Source organism: Chelmon rostratus, chromosome 20 (genome assembly GCF_017976325.1).
Source record: "Chelmon rostratus isolate fCheRos1 chromosome 20, fCheRos1.pri, whole genome shotgun sequence".
NCBI classification, from domain to species: domain Eukaryota; kingdom Metazoa; phylum Chordata; class Actinopteri; order Chaetodontiformes; family Chaetodontidae; genus Chelmon; species Chelmon rostratus.
The window spans coordinates 16,435,158-16,444,356 of NC_055677.1; the positions used below are offsets into that span (position 1 = coordinate 16,435,158).

Here is a 9,199-nt window from a genome sequence, read left to right on the forward strand (position 1 = left end):
TACTCTACTGTGGTTAACATCTGCCCAGAGTGCTCATGTCATGCTGTATGTGCTGCGCAGTACTTCCTGTTTGTGGTGTGACCAAAAGTTACTTGTGATCCTGCAGAAAAAGTCAAACTTTGCTGAGTTTGAAAAAAGATATGAAGTCATAAGGAGCTGTTTCATATTCATAGATGTTATCCTCAGCCCCTCACGTCCAATAATCCACAAACAACTACAATCTATATGTAAAAAAAAAGGACACATGTCCAGGGAGACTACGAATCTGTACATCCCAGGCAGATTTATGCAGAATTTCCAGATATGTATGCTGTCTGGCACCTTTTCTCCAGTAAATCCTGGCCAGACGGATGAAACAGAAATGATGTGCAACTGACATTTGAAGCATGAGGCATCGATAATAACGTGCTGTATAAAATACCACAAAATAAGTGGCTATTAGCATCTGTATGTGTTAAAGCCTGCAAGTTTAAGACTTCCTGTGTTGTCGGAGATGTTTTTTGCTGTTTCAACCAAGGTTGCATCTGAGCGTGCTGCCGGTTTAAATAGGTGTGATCATATTGATTATCCTCTGCTGCTGTAATTGAGATTCAAATTTAGAAAATGTGATTCCACAGCTGTGTTTTATTATGGTATGTTCTAAACATTTGGTTTACATCTCGGAGGATTACAGAACAATAACAGGGACATGGTTCTTTTTCCCCAGTAGCTTGTTAGGACTGGTCAATCAATGAGGAAGTTAAGTTGCTATTATTAGAGATACTAGAAGAAATGACTATAATAGAGAAACAGAGTTAAGGGTTTGGGTAAGAAACTTGGAAGAGCCCCCCTTTTAGTCAATACCTAAGAGAGACAGAGTGCCTTTCATATCCCTAATGGAAAGGTTACCTCACCGAGGGAGTTTCCCGTAACACTCAAGATACAGCACTAAGACACAAAATAGGTTTTAGCCTATAGCCCCCGGGAAGCCATTAAACACACATTCTGGAACATGGATATTAAAAAAGTGAAGAATTACCAGCGCAGCGACGTCAGAGAGGGGGAGAGCCTCAGACATGATATCGTATCCATCTCATGCAGCAGGGCGGATTCCCCTTTTCTTGGCAAGATGCTAAGTGATGAGAAAATATGAACATGTGAGCGGAGACAGCAGGGAAGTGAAGGTGCGATCAAACGTGTGGACGACGGTGGCTGGAGGAAAAAAAGCAAATGTTTGCAGCTCTATAAATCATGAGATTTGAACCGTGCACAAAAAGCCATCCATCACAGCGAGAAAAGGCCCCGTTGGGGGTGAAAGGTCAAAGGGCCGAGTTATGTTAGAAGGTCGCCCCGCTCCCAGGGGACAAATTTGACCGGTCCCCGAGTGAGACGAGACGAGGGTAAGCCGTCGCTTTTGTCCGCCAGATCTCGACCTATGGGTTTCCAGTCTGTTGCTATTGACCATATACCCGGAAAAAAAAGGCTGAGTGGCCCCAGCGTAACCCCCTGGCTGTTCTCAATCCTTCATCCTGAGTGATAGCTCTCTCTGCCGCATCAAGTCTTTTAATCCACACTCACTGTACTGCCTCACTTATATGTCAAAGTGAAAAAGTTGCACTATGACACTTTCCTGGTTCTTCACAGCTTCTTGGTCAATATTTCTCATCAGGTGGGGGGAAGACAAATGACCTCCAGATCATTGACCTTGTCGCGGTTATTGGCACGAGGAGACAATGGCAGAATCTAAAGCCCCTGAAGTTCAATTTATTCCCTGTGTTTCACATTCAGCCGTTAAATATGTCACCGTTACTGCCACTTAATTAGATCGTTCCTAAAACTGCAGTCCATGTATAACGACTGAAATGCTGTAGCAGACAATTAGAAAATTTACAAATTTTGTAAAAAGACACAAACCGTGTTAACACAAGCCGGCATGTAAAGGGTGATTTAAAAATTAATGAGCCCTTAAATTTTAATTCCAAGCGCGATCCCAATCTCGCCGTGAAGCGCTATCTCGGTGAAACATGGCGCGCACGAAGCGCAGATAGCGCCCGTGAGGAGGAGGCAGAGGCGGTGTGACAGAATTTGCACGCCACTACCCAGGAAAATATCAACCAGAAAGGAGGTTTTAATGAAGCGCTGATGCCCTAATGAATGCCGTTCACAACCCCCCCTCCCCCCTCCTTTTCACATGAGCATCTCTGGAGAAGTGGCCTTGAATTCTGATGCATGATGATACTGTAACCGCATCACCGAGAGCTCCCTTGAAGGATTCCTCCCCATGTCAGAAGCCTCCTCCTCCGCATGCAGAGCCAACAGTCTGGGGGGCTATGGGGCAGGTTGTGCTTAATCAGCATTTCAAAGCCGCTCCACTGTCAATTATCCGAGGCGGCGCTCCCTCCAGTCTGCACGCAGGTCAATGAGCGGAGCGTCTGAGGATGACATCACCCTCCCTGGGAGTCTGCTGTAGACACGGGTGGAGAGGGGAGAGCGACACAAAGAGAGCTCGATTTCTACATCGTGTACTTTCTATTTCTCTGATCGCTTTTGCTGTGAGCGCCTTCGGTCCGACAGCCGCCCCCGGGAGGCATTCATGTGTAGAATGCAATTTAAAATTCCATCACTCAGTGTGAAGTTATGTTTTCTGTTTTTTCCATTAGCTCCAGATGTCGTGAATACCATACGTAAAATTGTTTTGCATTTGTTATGCACACAGAGGGGACAATCTGTATGCTTTGCTGCCAGACTGTAGAATAATTCACTACTCACCCCATTGACTACTGAATATGAAACATGCGCTCAGTATCAGGCCACTTCTGTCACTGGGCCAGCGGAGTGTGGCTGGCACGCCAGAGTTTTCTCAGGACTCGTAGAAAGGCGGACTTTGCGTTTTCAGACAGACATATTCAAACAGCAGAGCTCATGCATTGAAGTCAACAGACGCTGCTTGGTAACATCCACACCAGCTCCTCCATTCTCAGTATTCAGCAGCTTCTGGATGGATAATCTCTTTCTGTCGCTCTGCTGTGTAGCAGCTCCAGTTTGGGGTGGGTCCCGAAAAAGATTTGCTCATTCAAAGTGAGATGTAATCCGGACAGGGCGCAGCAGCTCTGAGAAAAATCCTCCCAACTTCATTCTGTGAACGTGGTTATGACATAAGATCCGCTACAACTCTACCAGTCACCGCAGACTCACACTGGGCAGGTTGAGATTGAGTTATGCAAACAGAGCTGCTCTGGAGGCAGGAAGTAATGTCACTTGTAAAGTTAAACATCAGTGGGCTCTGTACATGTGGTCAGGTAGCTGGCATAGGAAAATTTCTGCTTGTTTCTTAAAAGTAATATATAAGTTGTTTCTTTAATTTATGACAATGTTATTTATAACCTTCTACAGTTTAACTGAATACAGTTGAACAAGGTTCAAATCAGCCAGTTAAACACGATTTTTCTCCTCACCTACCTGCTTTACACACCCGTCTCCAGGTGACTCATCTTCACAGGTGGCTGGACATGTGAAACATAGTTTACACTGTTTAAGACATGTTCAGTCCAACACTGGCAAATGCATCACTGACAGCACTGCGTTGGACGGGCAGAATTGTCACCATAATGCCTTTATTAAAAAAAAAAAAAAAAAAAAAAAAAACGAAAATGCAGTAACACATTATTTCACAGCTCTGTGTTATTTCCTGTTAACTTCTTGAAAGCTTCCCAGAAAGATTTGATACCAATAACAGGAAAAATAGAGATATCAGCATCTCATACAAACAAACAAGGTACCATCAATTTCAGACCCATTGAAAACTGCATGCTGCATTGAAAACAGATCTGATCCTGTAGTGGACTCACTGCATGAGCTCAGGAACTTTTCCAAAACCCGTCACCTGTGAACACAGCTCATCGCTGCAGACGTCATCATTTAAAAAAAAAAATGAAATTTCTCAGTTTCAACATTTGATATGTTGTCTTTCTGCTACTTTCAAATAAATATGAGATTTCAGTGTTTTGCATATCAAAACATTTTGTTTCTATTTACCTTTTGCAGTGTCCCAACTTGAAAACGTTCCATTCTTTCTACTATTATATTATCCATGTTACAGCTTAACTACAACTTCACAGTGATGTGAAGGCGATGTGAAAATCAGTCTGCCATATAAAATCAGGACGAAAAAATCCTGACTGTAGAAACAAGCAGCTAATGTTGCGGAGATGTTCACCAGTTTAAAATGGACCACATGCCATTCCAAAGAGCACATAATCACAGCTTTCTCTGTACTGCCATGGATTTTTACTTCCTCTTTATCACAAGTGAAATTCTTCTAAGAATCCAACCACGATGGGGAAATATTGAGAAATACAGACACACACAAACACACGGACAGAGACACATACTCACACATTTGTAGTTGTCGTGGCCGAGTGGTTAAGGCGATGGACTAGAAATCCATTGGGGTCTCCCCGCGCAGGTTCGAATCCTGCCGACAACGACTGTTTTCATGTGTGTTTCTCAACTACCACGTCGGCCAGGCAGCCACAACAATCTCAGCAGGTTCCTGAGACTCTTGGCCAGTGAGTTGAGGATGTGAATATCGAAACGTCTCTGGGAAATTAGCTGTGACTCCAATGATGTGCACTCAATGCAGCTAGACCTTTGTCTTCATCCCTGTTCTACTAAAGCTTTTTCACAGCCAGTATCGTTCATATGAAATACAGGTATCTTAAACTGCATCCCTCTTCACTCTTTCACACTCTCCTCTTCCTCCTCTTGCAGTTAAATGCACACACTGATGAAAAGTGCAAAGTTGGCAGCCAAATCATTGTTTTCAACCGCGATGGTGGTATAGTGGTAAGCATAGCTGCCTTCCAAGCAGTTGACCCGGGTTCGATTCCCGGCCATCGCATTGTGTCTTTGTTTGTTGGAGATATGTGTGTACCAGCATGGTTCAAAACATTTGTTTCACACACATGCACACGTGCAGACGAACAAACACACCTTAGAACACATGCAGCTGTGGTTGTTGTGGCCGAGTGGTTAAGGCGATGGACTTGAAATCCATTGGGGTCTCCCCGCGCAGGTTCGAATCCTGCCGACAACGACTGTTTTCACGTGAGTTTGCCAACTCGTACATCAGCCATGCAGCTGCAACAATCCCAGAATGTTACTAGGAGTTTTCACCAGTGACTTGAGGATGAGTTATGAAAAAAAAAAAGAACAAAGCTGTGGGTCCAGCTGTCTTCCACTCAGTGCTTCCAGATATCGTTGCTGTTATTACAGTGCAATAGAGCAAATGCTGCACTTAATCTATCCATAACCACCACGTGCAAGTTTTTTCAAAGCCATATATGTATTTCTAACTGAGGAGGAGCTCTACAGGATGGAAGGAGGTTCAACATCTCAACATTAGCTGCTTGTTTCTACATTGAGGATTTAACAGATTTGAAATGTTGGATGTAGGTCTCATGGTTTGCACTAGTTAGTGCATTTGTTATGATATTCTAGTTACAGAAGAAGACTTCACAGAAACAAAAAAGGTGTTCAGACAAACACTGTCCTGTTATTTAAAGCCTCACAGGAACGAAGGAGCATGATTCCTTCCCTGTATGACATTAGTTTCATGTTCTTTGATCTGAGTAAGTCTCCACCCGCGACTCATCACTACAACTTTTGTCCTGTACAGCAACTTTCATCATTAAAACTACATGGAGATGCCGGGGATTGAACCCGGGGCCTCATACATGCAAAGCACGCGCTCTACCACTGAGCTACATCCCCCATCATATGCATGTCGTAACACTCCCTCTCAGCGTGCATACAGTATTCAGAAGCATGCAGCAGTTCAGACCTGCTGTTCCAGTATTTACTTCATCACCTGGACAAATAGAAAAAATATGGAGAAGAGAAGATTGTAATCTAACGAATCTGTAACTTATATTAACTACACGGACTGTGCTGCTTAAACAATAAATGACTGAACCACAAACAGATCAACTTTACAAAGTTGTAAAATCTTGTCTGAAAGTATTACAAACCGCTGTGCTGTGGTTTGGTGTCTGATAGGCCGTCAAACCCTCATTACTCAAACTGGACTTCCCTAACTGTATTACATCAGTCTCTGCAGAAATATGCCCGCACCAACACACACCAACCCTCTGCACTGTTTACCTCATCACACACAAACTGTTTAAGGTTTAACTCCAGCATCCAACAAGTGTATTCCCACACAGTAACATCTATCTGTTCTATTTAATTATTCATTGTTTCATTACTTTTTAAAACATTATTCTTCCTCTCATTTTCTTGCCAATGTTTTTATGCGCTTTACACTGTAACACATTCACACGAGGCATTCCCCCCCTCAAGTTGAACTCTTACTACATGTGATGAAATACAGATATGCTCTTCTTCTTGGTCCCATAATAAAAAATGAAAGATCTCAATGACACATAAGACCATTTATTTAGCATAAGTCTTGCATAGCCCCTAAATGTGCAGCCAAACTTCGGCATGCCGCGCCACCGACCCGATGATATATGGACCGCAAACTGTATTTACCATCTAAATTGCTTCTCCACAATGCCAAGATGATGACAGAGATTAATCGGCTAAAGACCTAAATCTTCCCCCCCTTCAATATGGTGGCACATCTCAGGCCACACGTTTCCAACTTAAAGGCAGCATTTGTATTCCTGAGGAGCATCTTCTCCCGCCTGCTTTATGATATTACCGCCAGGAGACTGCAAGCAGGGGCCTCGTCTCCATGTGTGGGCTCCAATTCAACCGTCATCCATTTCCCCCGCTATCTTTTTATCATTACACAGTCTAATAAATGTGCTGGGTGCTCTGTGATGCTGCATCATACATCAGACAAAGTGACCTGGGTCAGCGCATCGCCAACCACCAAGGTTACCCGCGCTTCCTCTCAGTTTCACCTGCTGTTACCAAGAGAGGGGGAATATTTTTCATCTTCTGTCGGTTGGAAATATTCTCTGACAAAGTAATAACCTCTTCCACGTCCCCTTTGAATGTCTAACAATGTGGCTTCTAAAAGGAACGACAAAGGTGTACAAGCCACAGGGGTTGCGTCGTGGTTGTTTTGATCCGGCAGGTCGCCATTGACAAGTGCACTTCAATCGAAGCAGCGGGTTGTTCTTCCCACTGTGGCTGCTTTCTACCAGGTTATGAGAGGATTCTTTAGTTGCCCACATCAAACGCATGCAGCACAATATCACAGCGCTGCGGCGCGTGAACGTGTGTGTGTGTGTGCGAGTGTGAAGGTATCCGTGTTGGGGTGCGCTGTGCAACCTGCGTGCTCGCCTGCAGATGGAGGATTAAAGAAACTTTCAAACTGGAGGCCAGCCAGTACATTTCGGTTTACCATGGCGCCTTGGCAGAGCGCACACAAATACACACAGTTGGTCATTTCGGCGTGTGATTGTGTGATTTTTCAACACATGCGATCCCGGCTTGGCAGCGCATGTCCGGCCGTCTCCCGGCGATCACTCATCTGAGGCGAGAAAATCAGCAGTGCCCCCAGAAACTCGACGTGCTGATTGGAGCCAGATTGGAACAAGGCCTTCAAATCAAAGAGACACGCTCAGATACATTGTTGGGTTGAAGCGGGTCTATTGTAGTCCAGGATTAGCTATCCCAGACAGTGGCTGCGATGAAAGACCTCCCTATCTGTGTTTAAAAAAAAAAAAAAAAAAAAGAGCTGCAAAGTGGAAGTTACATGACAAAGTCCAGCACAGACCAGCACATAGACACCCCCCGACACAACCACCAGCACTCCCATTTCTTACAATTGCACCACAAAGGAAGAGCAACCAGCAGCAAAGCCTGCTTGATGTATGCACACTTTGAGATATGTGCACTTTCTCTTTTTAATCTGCCCGACATTCTGCTGGTGATGGGAATGAATAGTCTGTATGTGTGTGTGTGTGTGTGTAAAAAGGTGGGGGTGCATCACTCCCATGGGAAAGGGTAATGACTGTGCCACTAATAGAGAGTCATTATAAACAACTTTAGCAGATCAAAGAAAAGATGTATTCATTGAAGTCCAAAGAAGCAAAGGATGACCAATACATCAGCGTCCCTTTCAACAACTGTCCTTTGTGCTCTCTCTGTCTCTTTGTGGAATGCAACATGATGCCTCGCACAACCTTATAAATGTCCAAGCCTCGCTTTAACAGTAAGCCTGTAAACTTTTATAGGTGTGTGTAAGATCACGTCCAATAAATTACAATAAACTGGGTTTGCATCAGGTGCACAGAGCCTTACATGGAGAAGCAGCATCCATTAGATTTTTCAGAGAAGGCGCCGTTTATGGAAGCTGGCCGGGTGAAGGTCGAGCCTTTAATGTGACTCGGGCACAAAGGGCAATAAGGCACGAGGGATATGCTAAAGAAAAAGAACCCATGAATGTGAGCTGAAATGCAAAAGTGATGATACAGATTTTTCCAAAATCTCGACAGTCAACAGTGACAAGTGGAAATACCCTGTTATTAAAGTGGAACTGCAATTTCAGATCCGTGTGAGGAAAATATAAACTCTGATGATACTGCAGCTATTGTGCATATCTATAGAGAATATCTAAAGAGGATGGAATCGTTTTGGACATTTTTGTGGAAACAGCATCTAAGCTGTAAGCCTCAGGGTGCACGTCTTCCATGGAAACATTTGAGAGCAGACACATGGATAACTTTCATGGTGCAACACTGACTGAAGGACTTCATACTGTTCAGCCCACAGACATTGATACAAGATGTTTCCCCTCTTTTTCAACAGGCCCACGTGGCGTTGGTTATGAACTGCTGAACATATGTCCCTACGCAACGTTCAACATCCGTGTTAAATTTTATTCTACTTAAAGCTTCCATTAGAAAAGCTGAAGCTAGTTACCTTAGCTTGCAAAAATTACCACTGATTCCTGCTGGAATCACTTCTTGTTGACGTCATCAGCAGCTCCCACACGCTCAGTGTCACATTCGTTAATGGGGGGGGGGGCAGTCTCTTTTTCATGGGTCATGTGACCTCAGCACTTTGTATGTTACTGTGAGATTTGAATCATGCCACAGTGGAGTGAACATACTGAGAAATGCATGAAGTGCTCAAACCACAGATGGGACAAACCAAAAATTCAGCCACGCAAATATTTCACCAGTCCAGATAACAGTATTTGGTGCTATGGCAGCAAAAAAATAAGTCAAATTAAAGTGACCCT

At 44.0% G+C, this 9,199-nt stretch overlaps 4 non-coding genes across 4 annotated transcripts; 3 read left to right on the top strand and 1 right to left on the bottom strand.

Annotated features, from left to right (window-relative positions):
- The first annotated feature begins 4,383 nt into the window (after window positions 1-4,383).
- On the top strand, window positions 4,384-4,465 carry trnas-aga. Its single transcript has one exon. It is a non-coding gene; the product is annotated as a tRNA-Ser (tRNA).
- Window positions 4,466-4,807: 342 nt separating this feature from the next.
- On the top strand, window positions 4,808-4,879 carry trnag-ucc. Its single transcript has one exon. It is a non-coding gene; the product is annotated as a tRNA-Gly (tRNA).
- Window positions 4,880-4,992: 113 nt separating this feature from the next.
- Window positions 4,993-5,074, top strand: trnas-uga. The gene has a single exon. It is a non-coding gene; the product is annotated as a tRNA-Ser (tRNA).
- A 605-nt stretch (window positions 5,075-5,679) lies between these two features.
- Window positions 5,680-5,751, bottom strand: trnaa-ugc. The gene has a single exon. It is a non-coding gene; the product is annotated as a tRNA-Ala (tRNA).
- Between the last annotated feature and the right edge of the window lie 3,448 nt (window positions 5,752-9,199).